Genomic DNA, 15,875 nt, shown 5'->3' on the forward strand with positions numbered 1-15,875 from the left:
CACACACACACACACACACAGGGGATTTGTGTATTTCCCTGTGTGATGGGGCAAAGCGTGAAGTGGGGTGTTGTTGCTGTGTGTCTGACGAACAATTGAAACCGCTACTGTTGGCCTTTGTGTGTATAAATTGAACATATGCATATTAGCTGTGAGCAAATATGCCCGGAGTGCAGCCGTTCTAAAATTGTGCTTATACCTGCATTAATAGCATGTTTGGCCGATTGGGTGCAGGAAGCTGTCAACACAACATTTACACATAATGTAATACATAACGCCTACATGTTAGGAAATAGCTGCCTATTTGCACATTCAGCAGACAAGTGTTTTGTTCTTGGTCACCTGACATTTCATTGAGCGAGGATGTGTCATCGCAAAGATCTCTTCCAATCACTAACCAGATATGGATGAAGGGTGGAGGAGATGAAAGCGAGAGGAAGAATAGGCAGGCTAGACAAAGCACACAAGCATGAGGGATAAGAGAGAAGTAGCAATCCAGTGATATGACGTAAGAAACAGTAACAAGTGGAGGTAAACAAAAGAAGTATGGGTATATAAAAAGGGAAGGGAGGCACAAAGAGGCTTACAAGTCCACTAAAGTTCCCATCCACGTCACTGTATCCTTTTCCGCTCTTTTTTGTTATGAATTATCCTGCTTTCAACATCTCCACGTAATCAATCAATTAATTTACTAAACGATAAAATAAACCATAATCCCTGCATCTGCCACCAAACCTATTTATGCTGACAACATTTCTAGGGACAAAGTGGAGCAATAACTGATGACGGAATGGCATTTAATCAGTGTTATAAAAGTATCGGAAACTATCAGATATAGCGTTTCCTCATGTTGCCTTTGGCAAGGGTTTCGGTTTGTTTGTCTGTCTGTCAGCAGAATAACAGAAAAAATGTTTTTTTTTTAGATTTTTGTGAAACTTAGCGGAAAGGAGTAACATGGATCAAGATAGAACCCATTCAATGTTGGAGCGGATCAAGATCCTTTTCCAATCAATTCACATTGGCTATCAATGCGAGATAGGGCATTTGGCCTTGGTCGAGGTCTGCGCTCCGTGCCTACCCTTCTCATTTTGACCTACTGTCTTAACAATAAATACAAATCAAGTGGAACCATACTGGTTATTCAGTCTTTGCTGCCTATTAGAACAATACAAGCCTCAAAATCTATTTTTGACTTTCTTCAGCAGGGAATGGCTACTGCCTTACCTTCGGATTTCCTCCATTCTTTTTTTCCCCCCACTCTGGCTTTTACCTTTCCTTTGCTTTTTCTCCATTTTCTAATCTGCCCTCATCAACAGCTCTTTTACTCCCCAGAGGTTCATTACGGTTGACTGTAGTTGCTAACATGGGTTTGGCAAACTTCCAATTGATCCACGTGCTCTTGGGAGTGATCTAAGAGAATGAGTTGATACCCAGAATGCTCCTGAGGCTGACGGAGAAAGGTAAATCAACTCAAAAACAAAGTAGTTTTGTAGATCCTTCCTGTCTGGCAGCATAAATCTCGTCAGCAAACTGTGAAATGAGATAGCGGAGTCCTTGGCTACTCTGCTTAATCTGTCTTTTGTTTAGTAGCTTTGTGCAATAATAATCCTTTCTGACATTGTACGGGTTAATTATGTGGCACGCTGGAATTAGGCCAACAAAAATGTATCAATGCATGAATAAATTGTCATTACCATGAGGTTTATCTAAATTGAGACCTTGATTTAAAAAAAAAAAAAAAGGGTTCACATTTTGGAGTCACAGATGGAATAAAACACTGGTAATGTTCCTCTAAATTGTTAGATAACACTTTACTTGAAGGTATTTACCTAAAGAGTGACATGACACTGTCATGAACACATGCCACTGTCATGAACACATGCCACTGTCATGAACACATGCCACTGTCATGACAGTCCCTAACCATAACCATAACCTGTCATGACAAAACCAAATGACAATTACTAAAAGAAGTGTTATTTCATAAACGTTATGACTTGTTTTGTAATGTTAATGACATTCTTATTTAGATACCTTCAAGTAAAGTGTAACCAATTGTTAAGATGGTCTTCAAGTACTTTCTTAATCATTTAAATCTGAATTAAAAATAACATTTTATTCCAACATTATATATTGCATGTTAATGTTATTAAATTTGTGACTGAAGTTCAAAGTTCCATACATGCCCTGTAGGCAAACCACTGTAGGGTTCTTCCAAGATTTCCGAAAGAGCCTACCCAAAACCCTTGTGCAAAAATTCATTAAAAAAACAAAACAAGAGACCTGCTCCGAAAGTGACCCAGTAACAGTCCAATCCGGACTGAAATAGACCAGAAGATAATTAGACCTGACCCACAATGACCCAGACAGCCCACGTTTTTCTTCTACGATGATTAATGCTACAATTATTAATTAGTTACAGTATATTACAATATTGCTGTCTCTGAATTGTAATGTGTCACACTACTTTTGCTTTACTTTTGAGTTTTACCAAAATAATACTGGAAGTTTGAGCTTGTGAATTTCACCCTTGGATCAATAAACACCTGTGAGGCATCATGTCTTTCCTTCATGATGCATGGAAAGAAGATCTCTCAGAATGTCTTGTCTTAAATGTCATCAAGTGAGACAAAGGAACAAATACTGACCGCATGCCAATGTTTGATTCAGTCTGGCATTTTACAACATGGATTTTCGGAACCCTTCCTGAGATCACAAGTCATGGTAATGTACTTCACAATAACCTTTGATGTGTTGTAACTGCCCCCTCACCCCCTGGTGTTAGCCCTTAACCATCTCTTGGTTAACATGGCCCTTTAATCATATGAAACTTTGATCTCTTTTGTCCTTCAATTGACTGTTAACACACATCTGACAAAGGTCAGAATTAATACCTGAAGCACTAAATAATCTGAAATTGTTCATTTCCCACACACGCCTGATCAGTGCGGGTCCACCCAAGTGACACATTAACACACAGACCTGAGACCTGTAGCAATAAAGGACGACCTTAGTCAACCTGATAAGACTCCATATCATTTGCTATATCCACAATGTTTCACTTCCGGGATTTCTCAGCTGCTGCTGGAAATTCCGCCGGATGTCTTTCATTTCAACCAGACGTCCGTCTCCTTCCTCTTTCTTTGTGTTGTTATTCTAAACTCTGGTGAATTTTTAAGGAATGTAGTTAACTGCTCCTCAGATCTCTGCAGGGTAACTCCAGACAGCTAGCTAGACTATCTGTCCAATCTGAGTTTTCTGTTGCACAAAAAATAAACTATTGAACAGCGCTGTGGAGGAAGGTCTGGCATTCCAAAGCTACATTTGGCATGACTTGGATCCCAGGACAAGCCTCGGACACAACTAATCTAGTAGATCCGGGAATATCTCTACCCCTAGAAATGTAGTTTCTATAGTCCAGGGGCCGAGACAGACATACAACAGACAGCAAAGGAGAGGCCTTTTCAACTACAGTTTGCACATACAATTTGTCATGTGTACACTGCAAGAAAAAGCAGAAATGGGAGTTTTACACTTTGTGACTCAGTGTGTTGCTATGGGCAAGACGTGTGTATTACTGTTTGTTTTAGTGTGTGTGTTGTGGAGCGGCCTGTCCCTCTCTATTGAGGAGAAGTGAGGCAGGCAGCCGGCCAAAATTAGAAGGAATGGCTGTGACCTTCGGACAAAATCAAGAGCAAAGTGTTTTCTGTCTCTATTGTTTTTTTTGGCTCCTCACCACTCTCTGTCCTTGCAACCTCATTTTTTTGCCCCACTGCTCGATCGCACTCTCTCTCCTCTGCAGAACAGCGACGCAAAGACATAACAAGAGCATGAATCGGGTTGCTTTTCTTTACTTCTCTACCTCTCTGTCCTCCTCTGCGGTTCCAAATCTCCATCAATTGAAAACAGCAATGGTACATATTGTACAGTAGAGCATGTGCTTTTGACAGACTTAACGGGCGGCTGTGGCTCAGTGGTAGCAAAACACTGAACCCTGAGTTGTCCCTGATAAATGTATCTAAAATAGATGTAAATGTGTGAGTGTTTATCTGATGAGCAGGTGGCACCTTGTAAAGCAGCCTCAGCCACAATGTATGAATGTGTGTAAATGGTTCCTGTAGTAAATGTAAATGTGCTGTATTTATATAGCGCTTTTACTTCATATAGGAAACATTCACCATTCACACACATTCACACACTGTGGCCGAGGCTGCCATACAAGGCGCCACCTTCTCATCAGATAAACACTCACACACATTTACACTCCGATGCGCAGCATCTGGGGCAACTCGGGGTTCAGTGTCTTGCCCAAGGACACTTTGACATGGGACTGCAGGTCCAGGGACTGAACTCCCAATCCCCTTCCGATTGGCAGGCAACTGCTCTACCACTGAGCCAGAGCCGCCCCTAGTATGTAAAAGCGCTTTGAGTAGTAGTCAAAACAAAAGTCTGAAAGTAAGAAAATAAGGGCCCTGATTTGCTTCCATCAAAAGACCAGAAGGAGACATCAGTCGGAACAGACAGCAGTATGCACGAGCGACATTCTTAGGATACGCGTGGACAGAAAACACAGTGTCACGTCTGATCTGGAACAAAGACAGCATACCCTCTTTCTAGCTCCTACTTTCTCCTACTCTCTTTATTCCCCTCCATCTGATCTCTGTTCCATTTCTTTTACCTGCCTTTTGCTTCTCTTTCCATTTCTTACCCCGATAGCCCCTTTCCCTCCCATTAATTCTCTTCCTATCTCCCTCTCCCTGTTCTCTTTTTTTGCCGTGTAGTCTCTGCGGGCAGGGCGTGAGGGCGAAGCCCAGTAGAGAAGAACAGCTGCAGAGCACACTGGTTAATATTTGCCCTGCGCTAAACTGTGCAAACACGGATAAAGCGAACCCAATCCATTTCTCCGTCCCCGGCCATCCGCTTTGTTGTCCTTTCATTCCCTTCCTGTCTTCCCTGCGCAGCCGTAGAGCTGAATGCTGGTTAACCACTGGGCACAGAGTGTTTTCAAGCAAATCACTGGCTGAGGGATAAATCTGATTTCATAATCCGTTTCTGTTGCATGTCTTTCTACATCAGTGTTTGTATTTCATTATTGGCACCTGTGCAATCCAATCAAACAGGCCGGTAGTAAACAATACATTTGTAAAGCTTATATTGTTACACTAGTTAAGTTTCCAGCTGTATTTTTGGGATCATGTTCATACTGGACTATTTTGCGCCTAATTTCTGCCATTCAGGACGAATTGTGTTCTTTTTGTAGGGAGGCAGAAAGTAAGCCTGTGTGGATGGGCGTGTAGCTGTCTGACTTACAAAGAAAAACTGGAGAGCGCCAGTCAAGTTTGCTTTGTTATTAACCAGGACCTTCCTCCTAATCTTAACCAATTATTTTAAGTGGCATAACAATACTTTATTTGCCATAGCCATGATCTTTATCCGTAATCAAACCATAGTTTCCATGAGCTAACATTGTAGGAAGATAGTACATAGATAGTGTAGTAGTACTCCATAGATCACCTCTTCAAGAGCTCGGTCTCAGATGAAGAGGATTTTATTTCAAGACAGGTCAAGAACACAACAGCCTTTATTATTATTATTATTATTATTATTATTATTATTATTATTATTATTATTATTATTAATCAAGGCATTTCTCATGTTACACTTATTGCAATAAAAGAATGTGAATGAAGGATTTTGAGGAGTGACTATGATTAGCATTGTCCACATTTCATCATGGCATGACTTGGTCTCAGTTCAGGTGGTCTAGACTACAACACTGACGACTAGGTTTGGGCATAAAAAAAGAAATATGTCTCTCAACGGAATTCAAAGTTTGTAGAATGGTCTAATATTGACCCGCTTGTCTTTTCTTGTGTGCACAGTTTTCAAATTGCAAAGAAAAATACACCTTTGCAAAAAGATTTTTATGCTTTGCTGAGGTGGGAAAAACAAACAGATATGATCAAGGCTGAAGGAAATCAATTTTTTTCAAATCTGGATCATTGTCATTCATGTCATGTTGCCTCAATGTTTAAAACCAGAGAGACCAGAAAATAAAGCAGATATACATAAGCAGTGTTTGATTGAAACTATGCCATCTTCGGTTGGAAGCAGAAATACATTTAACTACTGTGTCATACAGGTGTTCATTCATTTGGGGTCTTGTTTGTGTCTGTATGCAGTGTTGTAAATAAGTACAAATACTTTGTTACTCTACTAAGTACAATGTTCATCTGTACTTCACTTCATTATTTATATTTCTCCCCTTTTACTTCACTAAATTTCCTGAATAAAATGTATACTTTTACTCTGATACATTTTCCTTAAGCATCTTTGTTACTCCTTACTTGCAAAAGATGTTATCCTATGTTGGAGTGAACGATTCTTAAAAAAAAAGGAAAATTCTGTTTCTGTTTCTCTCTTTGTCAATATTAGACATTGAATTTTAATGCTTAAGAAGGACGTGGATACCCTGAATATTATGCTTCAACAGTTCATAATCAAAGTTTTTACTTTTCCTTCTGATAATTAAGTACATTAATATCAGAAAGTTACTTTTAATACCTAAGTACAGTACATGTCAAATACAAAAACATTTACTCAAGTATTATTCTAAAAATGTATTTCCTGGTAAGATACTTTTTACTTAAGTACTGCTTACAAGTACTTCATTGATACTGTGTGTGTGTGTGTGTTTGCACATTATATTAAATGTGTCAAGTATTCTGTCCTTAGCTGGCCAATGCGGTGTCCTGAACAAACCCGCCATTTTCAGATAGTTAAGCCAGTGGTGTTTTTTTCCCGCTTCCTCCAGCTTCTTTTGAAACTAAATTTGTATTCTCACTGTGGCACACAACCACATGCCGATGATCAAAATTAACACACCTTCGACGCTCTGTGTGTGTTAGGTCACGTCAGTTTCCTGTGGCGTTGCTATAATGACCAGCAACATTTGCCTCACGGTTTTAAATCTGCATCCGTCAGTCGGTCTGGGCCTGGATCCAGACGGGGGCCCCGGGCTTCCTCCGGGCAGCCTCACTCTATCTCCCTCTCTGTGACTCATACGGGGTACTCAATCTGCAACGGGAAAAGGAGGCCGGGCCACCGTGACCAAGTCAAGCCGAGCCGAGCTGGTACTAGCAGTAGGGAAGCGCCATTAGAGCCAGAACTGTTACCTCGGGCCGCTGGGCTCACATCTGCTGAAGAGCTTCAGCTCTTCAGCAGATCTTCAGCTTGTTGGAGCACGCCAGGCCAAACATTTTGAGCCAGAAAAGCCCCAACAACCAGAACCAAAAATAGGCTACAAAGCAGCTTCAACACTCCTTCAACCTAATGAGTCAGATACACCAAATCAATTCGAAAACCACCTTTTACTCTGTGTGAATCCTATTTGTGCGATTGATTTGCTTGAAAATACCATGCGCTGCACACAGACATCCATTTTCTTTCTTTCTTTTCTTTCCTTGGAGGTTTTTGGGTACATTTTCACAAGTCTGGTCTGTGATGGTGCACTGCTTGCACTGTTCAACACTTCACAGAAGTCACCTTCTCTCAGTCCTAATGATCAAAATGATCATTAGGACTCAATCTCACAAGAGAGGTGGCATCCAGGTAAAAGTCCTGTTCCACCTTGTTAGACCTTTTTTTCCAGCATGACACCGCAACACTGCCAAACGCTTTTGAAACCCAGCATCTGAACATTTAGGTAAAGACTTTGAGATTCCCATACCTACAAGCTAATAGTTCAGAGTTTTTGAAGTGGGATTGTATGAGGAACTTATCCATAGTCAGGAGTGGGGGAATCTAATTAAGTACATTTACTCAAGTACTGAACTTGAGTAGAAATTTGAGCTCATTGTCCTTTCCTTGAATCTTTTCATGCTGCTTTCTACTTCACTATCACTACATTCCAGTGATCAATATTGTTCTTTTTACTCCACAATATTCAGAGCTTTAGTTACTAGTTACTTTACACATTAGTATTTTGCACACAAAACATGTAGTTTACAGAAAACAATGTTTTATTATTAATTAATCTACCCAACAATATAATGGCCTACAAGGAGCTTAAATCATTAGAACACAGAATGGTTTGGATCATTTCCAGTTTCACAAATGTAAAGATTTTTCTGGGTTGAGTGCTTTTACTTTTAATACTTAGTACTTTTTCCTGATGATCCTTATATATACTTTTACTGAAGGAACATTTCCAATGCAGGACAGAGTAATTTTGTTACAGTGTGGTATTAGCACTTTTACTTAAATAATCTGAATACTTCTACCATTGATAAGTCAGTGTATTACAGCGGACTGCGGTTGCAACACATACAATAGTTAATAGTTTAAATGTACGCTATATTTAGAATATTTTTATATTTTATCTTGCCTTCGGACCGCCTTTTCCGAAGACAAGTCAAGACAATATTTATGCTCTATTTAAAGCCACCAGACTTCTTTGAGTTGCAGCTCTACAGCTGCCTCCAGCGGTTGGGTTGTTTGTGTTATTATGTGACTGTGGTGATTTAGAGAGTTAGTTTGGATTCACCAAAATCACAAAGAAACACAAACAATCTAACCAACGGAGGCAGCGATAAACAAGCAACTACCGTGTTCTGTGAGGTAAAATTACACTTTTCGTCAAAAGAGTCTGGTGGCTCTGAAAGGAGTATAGATGAATAAAACAGCTTGAGTTCCTAGTTGTAAAGTACCATCTGACAGCAAGATAAAGCAGTGAAAATATTCTAAATATAGCGTACACTTTTGTTAGGTGCTTTTTTTTTTTTTTGCTAAAATATGTTTTCGCAGTGTGGCCACAGCAGTACATTGCTTTGCTTCCGTGTCGGAACACCTGCCTGCTTCTCTATTGTATACATGGTCACTTTTGGATGGTATACCTAGAATTAAACTCACATTACAAAAACTCGCAATGCAACCCTAACCATTCGAGGTCAATGGCTTACCACATGTGTCAACCTTAAGGCCTGCGGGCCAAGTCCGGGCCCTCGCAAATTTTGATCCAGTTCGCATATCACAGGTTGTGTGCCAAACCGAAAAGATGGGAAACTATTTTAAAACTGCAATTAAATGACACTCAAAGCAGAATTTGGCAATTTGCCAACACTGAGACTTTTCCCACCCAACCAGTGAGTTTGTATCTGTATTCAGGCCTGTGGGAAAGGTTGTTGCGAGTCGATTGAGTGGTAGTCTGCTTTCAGAAATGTAATCAGAACGCGTTGATGTGCTAAATTCTATTATAGCTGAGAAACTTTTTTTTTTTTTTTTCAGGCTTAATGTGGACCAAACTATGTGAGAAGACTATATAAGACATGCAATCATAATACAGTCAAAGATATTTGACTTTTTCTGTTAAATAAAAGGATGTCAATAAACAGGTCTGGCCCTTGATGTGATTCAGTGTTGCCCTTCGTGAAATTGAGTTTGACACTCCTGGTCTAGACACTAGTGTAATACACCTACTATGGATAAGTACCTCATACAATCCTTTTTCCAAAAATCCAAACCATCCCTTTCAGTCTTTGGCTGTGTGGGAATTAGAACAACTGACAATACTTTAAACAAGTGGATTTATTTCACTTAACCTCTTTTCTATGGTAGATATTACTCACTCACACTCAAATGCCTAGTTAGGATGAATCATTAATGCAATTTTAATAAATGGTTTGTGTGTGAAATTCCCACTGCATATTCGACATATCCATCAAATCCTCCTGTTCAGATCAATAAAGAGTCGGATAAAGAGTAAATATAAGCCAACAAAGTAGATGTTTCCTGTTGGATGTGGGACATTTGGTTTGCAGATAAAGATAGAAATAAACTATGAAAAAAAGTGAACTGCTTTCTAAAGTCAATTACTGTGATTTCTCTAATATTTTCCTCAAAGCGAAAAGGTAGTTACACGATGACATTAAAGAGATCCTGTTTTACAAAACATTACTCTGCGTGCAAACTGAAAGGATTATTAATAATTGCTGCTGTACATGATCAAGGCACCATTTAAATTCTAGCTCCTAGATTAAAATAAATTACATGTTAAAATCTACAAAGGCATGTATAAAATTCAATGAACTATTGGAATACTGGGATAGAATTGGACTGCCGGATTCGATGATCGGAGTAACTCTCATGAACCATTCGTGCACATTGCTACGAAAACTAATGCTCTGTGATTCTTATGTATTCCCAAGAGCGTAACTTTGGGTGTAACATTGGGGGGGGTCCAAGATCTCCAATTATCTAGGGAGGTCCTGGGACATGTCTGCATGTATTGAGAAAAGCAGGAGAGAAAAATCTGAGAAACTGGGGAGAAAAAAAACAACACATAGCGACAAATGTAAAAAGGCGACAAAAAACATTTGGGGAAAATAACTGTTAAAAAAGGCAACAAAAAAAACTCAAAAGAAATAAAAAATAAAGTTGAAAAAGGCGACAAAATCTCACAAAAAAACCTGCATAAAGGCAACAAAAACGTCAAAAGAATTGCCTTTTTTTGAAAAACGCAACAAAAAAAGTTGGCTAAAGAAAAGTTTAAAAAAGCAACAAAAACAGCAGCAGAAAGCTATCGTGCCATTGAACAACAAAAACCCGGTCTGAAGTCAACAACGCAGCATTTCCTTGTTTTAACAGTGCATTAGTAAAATGCGCCTAGGCTCGTGCACAGCGTGCGCACACTATGCCTGTTACACACAGAGACGCAAAGCAGCTCACAAACATGCAGAAGGTTAAAACAAAAAATATTACAATGTTACAATGACATGATCTGCTTGTGCGCTTTCACTTCACACACGAGCAGATCTGAAAACCTCTCCTTCCTGGTGAGCAAATCCGCCGTCATAATAGCAATGTGCCAAGCTACTGACGCGCCTGGCTTTTAAAGGGAATGGGAGATGACACTCTGATTGGTTTAATGCATGTTCCGCCCTAAACACACCTATGATTAATAAAGACACTAAGTACAATCCTTTTGAACCAAGCACCTGGCGCTCGGACCCTTTATTCCGTCATTAAACTAGCAAAAATGAATTTGTACACACCCTAAACACAATTGTGCCATGCGCTTAGATCGGGCTCTAGGGGGAAGACGCAGGTTTGCGGCATCTAATTATCTCAAATAGGTCCAGAGCTGAGCAGTGCACAAAACTGCCATAATGTGTAACATAGAAAATGTCAACAGATAATGAATAATTAAATGTTGAAATGATTTTCCTCAAACCTTTAGCCTGTGTCTCGCTGGCGCGAATGCTTTCACAACCTTACATGATGTGGATGAAAAATGAACACCATATTGTTGCAATCACTCTGAGTTGAAGAACATGCATAAATGGACCCACCACGGCTCTTATCACATTCCACTCATATAATTTTTGCAGCAATGTGGTGCACTACAGTGATGAATGAATTCATAAAGGTGGAATTATAAAGGCAGAGGTAAATGCAGCAGTGTTAACGTTGTTTGTGACTGCATCCGAGTGCTAAAAAAACCCAGTTACTTCTTTAACAGTGACGGCTACAAAGTTGCTCATGAATCATTGAAGCTGTCCCCAGCAGTGACGGCAGTGTGCGATTGTTGTTTACATGCCAACATCCCAGTCTTCAAAGACCTCAGTTCGAACCAAATGAAAAGAAATGAGACGCTTTCTACTGGAAATTCTGTACACTTTTTGAAGTTTTATAATCTTTTCAGCTACGATTTTCAACAATGCATCCCTCCATTTTCCAAGGTGTTCGTTTTGAAACAAAATATTAATAGTTTGGCTAAATCACCACATAATCACCTACAACTTGTATGGAGGATCTTGCTGCACAGATTTTCTTAAACTAAAACTCTTGCTGATGTTCTAAGATATTTTCGTCTCTATGAACATGTGTTCCTACACGTGTGGGTGGTCAGCTCACCAGGTGTGACCCGGCACCCCAGCAGGTGATAAACGCTGCTGTCTTGCAAGCCGCAGGTGCTCTTCCCTCTCTTGCTGTCACCATAGCAACCCAACCTTGCCAGTTCAGAGTGCCGCCAGGCAATACTCGTCAACCGTGATGAATCATGTGCCAAGAAAATGATAGGCCAGTGATATCCACTTACGGCCTGGCTTTCAATTTGTTTCCTCACTCCATTCCCCCCCCCCCCAACCCTGTCAACTATATTCTCACATGTACTGTATGTCTGGACATAACTGAAGTGTTCCCAACACACTCTGGCTGTGCGCCTCAATATTGTCTCTAGAAGAATGAATGGCTACACTAGAAATGGAGAGCAGGGAATAAGTCAGTGTAAACATCATTGTTATTGTGCTGTCAACCAGCAGCAAAGTGTCAGTCTATTGGTGCGTACACATACACACTCCCCAAATACAATACAAACACACACTCCATTACAGATAAAGCATGTACACACACACACACACACACACACACACACACACAGGAATACAAAGCATCCATACAAATGCATGCACTGCTATCCACTCTCGTATCCGCAGTTACAGTCTTTCCTTAGCCCAGCCCAGTAAATATCAGTTTTCCATCTGAGCACGGATTCATCTGCACTTTCAAAATATTCAATTTGCGAGAGAACAATTTCCCCCACACAAGACACCCCCAGCAGCAAATATTCTGTGGCAATGAGATTCTGCTTGTGGGCTCTGCTTGTGGCTGGCTCGTTTTTTTCATGCCAGTGACCACCTTGGTCAGATGAGTGGACGGATGCCAGCGTTAGCTGTGCGCGCATATGTGTGTGTGTGTGTGCCTGTGTCCATGTGTGTGTGGGGCGGGGGGGAGCAGGAAGGTCAGAGAGCGGTTACACCCCTCTGACCCGGCTGTGTGCACAGTGGTGTGCACACAGTCACAGTCACTCAGTCACAGTAACAACGGATTAAAGCCCATGATAAATGTACACACACGAATGGGCACTGAGTGAACTGTGCACACTCAAACAAGGGTCAGGGCTGATTAAAATGAATCAGTGCGGCGAAGGCACACACACACACACACACACACACACACACACACACACAATGCTTGTGGCTTGTGAATATATGTGTGAGACACACACACACAGACGCACAAACAGAGGATTTATGAGGCTGTGTTGTGTGTTATTTACAGGTTGTGCTCTGCTCTATTTACTGTCCATAACTGTGGACAGTTGGCCTTGTTTAGCACTGCTGGGGCAGAACCACTGTACAGTCGCAGTGTGTGTAGGTGTACATTTGTGCATTACTCCCACCCATCTTGCAGCGACAAATCCCCCCTCTTCCCATAAATCCAAGATGATTTAACATGAACCTCTATTTACTCTCACTCCTTGCGTGTGTCTCTTATTTCACCACACACATCTCTGACGTAAAATAGAAATGCCACGTCAATGTGCTAGCTCAAAGGCTGAGGACTTTTAAAAGAAAGAGAGAAAAAAAGAAAGAAATCACACAAATATCAATCGCAGGCAGCCTGACGGCGTGTACGGATCACTCTCATTACGGCTCGGAGGAGCGTGGAGGGCGCCTACGAGAGCCTCCTCACTTGATGCTCAGACAGTGGCCACTCTCACCCACTCGCCACGGTCAATTTTGAAAAACCTTAACCAGACATCTTATCAGCCAATCAGGCAGACAGACCTTCCTCAGACTACACACCTCATTACTTCCCCCAAATAAATGTCTCCAGCGGCGGTGGAGTGACGATTGATTGATGGATGGCCATAAGGATGGATGGACGAAGGAAAGAAGTGGAGCAGAGACGGGCTGAAGAGAGGGACGGTCAAATGGACAAATGAGGCAAGGAGGGGCTGCTAAAGGCCTGAGGACAATGAAAGAAAAAAAAGGATTGCTTTTCAAAAACTCTAATCCATTCCACTTAACAGTAGAAAGCCAACAAATAGCAGTGAATTAAACTCTGAAATGAGCATTCACCACTAAACCTCTTCACGATCATGTCTCCATGCGCACTAAATGGAAAGGAAGGGCATTTTAAAGGCAGGGAAGTACAGCAACCCTTGAGTCAGACACAAGTGTAAGCTGGCTGAAAACTCAAACACCTGGGTGTTCAATATATTGGTAAGACTTTACAGTAAGGGTACATTAATTACCATTAGTTAGAGAAGTAATAAGCAACTACCCATGGCAATTAATTCCTTGGTAGTCTCCTGCATGAGGGGACATTCATCATTTCCCCAAAATGAGCCATTTTCTTCCCCAAGAGCAGAAGCACACCAGAATCCAGGGACATAGACTTGTTAAAGGTAGCCTATAACATAGCTAACGCCAAAAGAAACACAGTCTGCACATGTTTTGTAAGTTAAAAAAAAAAGTTGCAAACTAGATGCTACAAGATAAAGACAGAAAAAAGTGGTAACAGATCTAAACCGACTACTTCGCCAGCATGCATCATCGCCTATCTTGCACAGAGACATCACAATACCTCAACCTCCGCTTGAGCTTCGCACACCTGACACCTGCCCAGCCCCCCCCCCCCCCCCCCCCCCCCCCCCCCCCCCCCCCCCCCCCCCCCCCCCGCACCCCGCTGAAACAGCCACCCCCGACACACACCACCTGCTGCCTGCTCACATGCACACGCTGATGTATTGAGACAGGAACACACACACAAACAGCTTGCTAGTGTGGCTGTATGTATGTGCACCTTCTGTTGAATGCTTTTATTTCGCAAAAAAATCCACACAAACTGATACCTAATTCTAGACAGAAAATTACAGGAAAATGGCAGGCTATTGGGAGCATGTTATTAACATTAATAACATACCATATTGACCCAAATGTAACACTTTCTTTCCTCTATGAATACATCTGAATAAGGGAGGTTGTCCCATATTAGGGCTCTGGACTTTTAAAGACCAATATACATCCACAACAACAGGTGGTGCCAAATAGCAGTAACGTGAGTGTGCCACAATGGGAGGTCACGACAGTCTGTGTAGACTACGTTTACTTGAGCAACAATTTATCAGTAGTCTACCCACCACTGCATATACTGTAGGCTGTCTCGCTTTGTCTCAAGCTCAAGCACTGGACCCTTCTCTCAGTTGTCCTAATAAATTCACATTGAAAGGGAGGGATCCAAGGGATACTGTAAGGCTTTTAATGTGAAACACCTGTACAGGAAGTGTTATGTTTCCGTAACTTACCATCGATCAGATAAACGGCAAAGTAGAGATAATTGCAACTAATTATTGAATGACAGGATACTTCTGTTAAAAAGAGAAACTTAACTAACAGCTTGAGTATGACCTTAGTGAGTTATTGTACAGTATAGTACTGTGGAAATACATGTATACAGAATATAGAATTCGTTTTGGTGTACATGAGAAAACAATAAATATGGAGGCATTGTATTAAAACACGATTAAAATAGTAAATATTTTATGTGAGCCTGTTTCCAATAAAGCTCCGGTTCTCTCCGCCGTTGATGTACATCAAAGGTCACTATTAAACACTGTTTGCATTATCTTTCTACCCTTGTGAGAAGTCTTGGGTTAGAATTAAAGAACAAGAACCCAACGCCACACACACATGTGTGCACACCGATGCACACACTTGCCCCACCTGCGAGTAGCCTACATATTCAAGAGAAGGTTGAGGCCAATGGCAAAGCTACGGCAAAGACAGGAGCAATGGGGTTTGAGAGCTGGGGCTAGAAATAGAGCCAACAGAGCAGGAAAAAGGGAACAGAGAAGGATGCAAAGAGACAAGAAGTCAATGAGTGTAACATCATGACCGCACGCAGCTCCCTCTCGAGCAGTGGTGTAGTCTAAGGTATTGTAGTGGGTATACTGCACCACACACACACACACACACACACACACACACACATATGTGTATATATATAATATATATGTGTGTAAATATATA

General features: G+C 41.1%; 1 protein-coding gene and 1 long non-coding RNA gene across 8 annotated transcripts in view; both read right to left on the reverse strand.

The window, feature by feature from the left end:
- The window catches only part of nrxn2b (neurexin 2b), a 589,914-nt gene that overhangs the window by 55,249 nt on the left and 518,790 nt on the right, over positions 1–15,875 (reverse strand). The gene's annotated exons all lie outside the window — the stretch shown is intronic.
- LOC117934904 overlaps positions 14,447–15,875 on the reverse strand; it is a 1,752-nt gene continuing 323 nt past the window's right edge. The window contains exons 2-3 of the long non-coding RNA XR_004654605.1: positions 14,553–14,561; positions 14,447–14,457 (exon numbers count right to left, since the gene is read on the reverse strand). This is a non-coding gene — a long non-coding RNA (uncharacterized LOC117934904). The remainder of the gene's footprint in view (positions 14,458–14,552; positions 14,562–15,875) is intronic.

Source organism: Etheostoma cragini, chromosome 19 (genome assembly GCF_013103735.1).
Source record: "Etheostoma cragini isolate CJK2018 chromosome 19, CSU_Ecrag_1.0, whole genome shotgun sequence".
NCBI lineage: Eukaryota > Metazoa > Chordata > Actinopteri > Perciformes > Percidae > Etheostoma > Etheostoma cragini.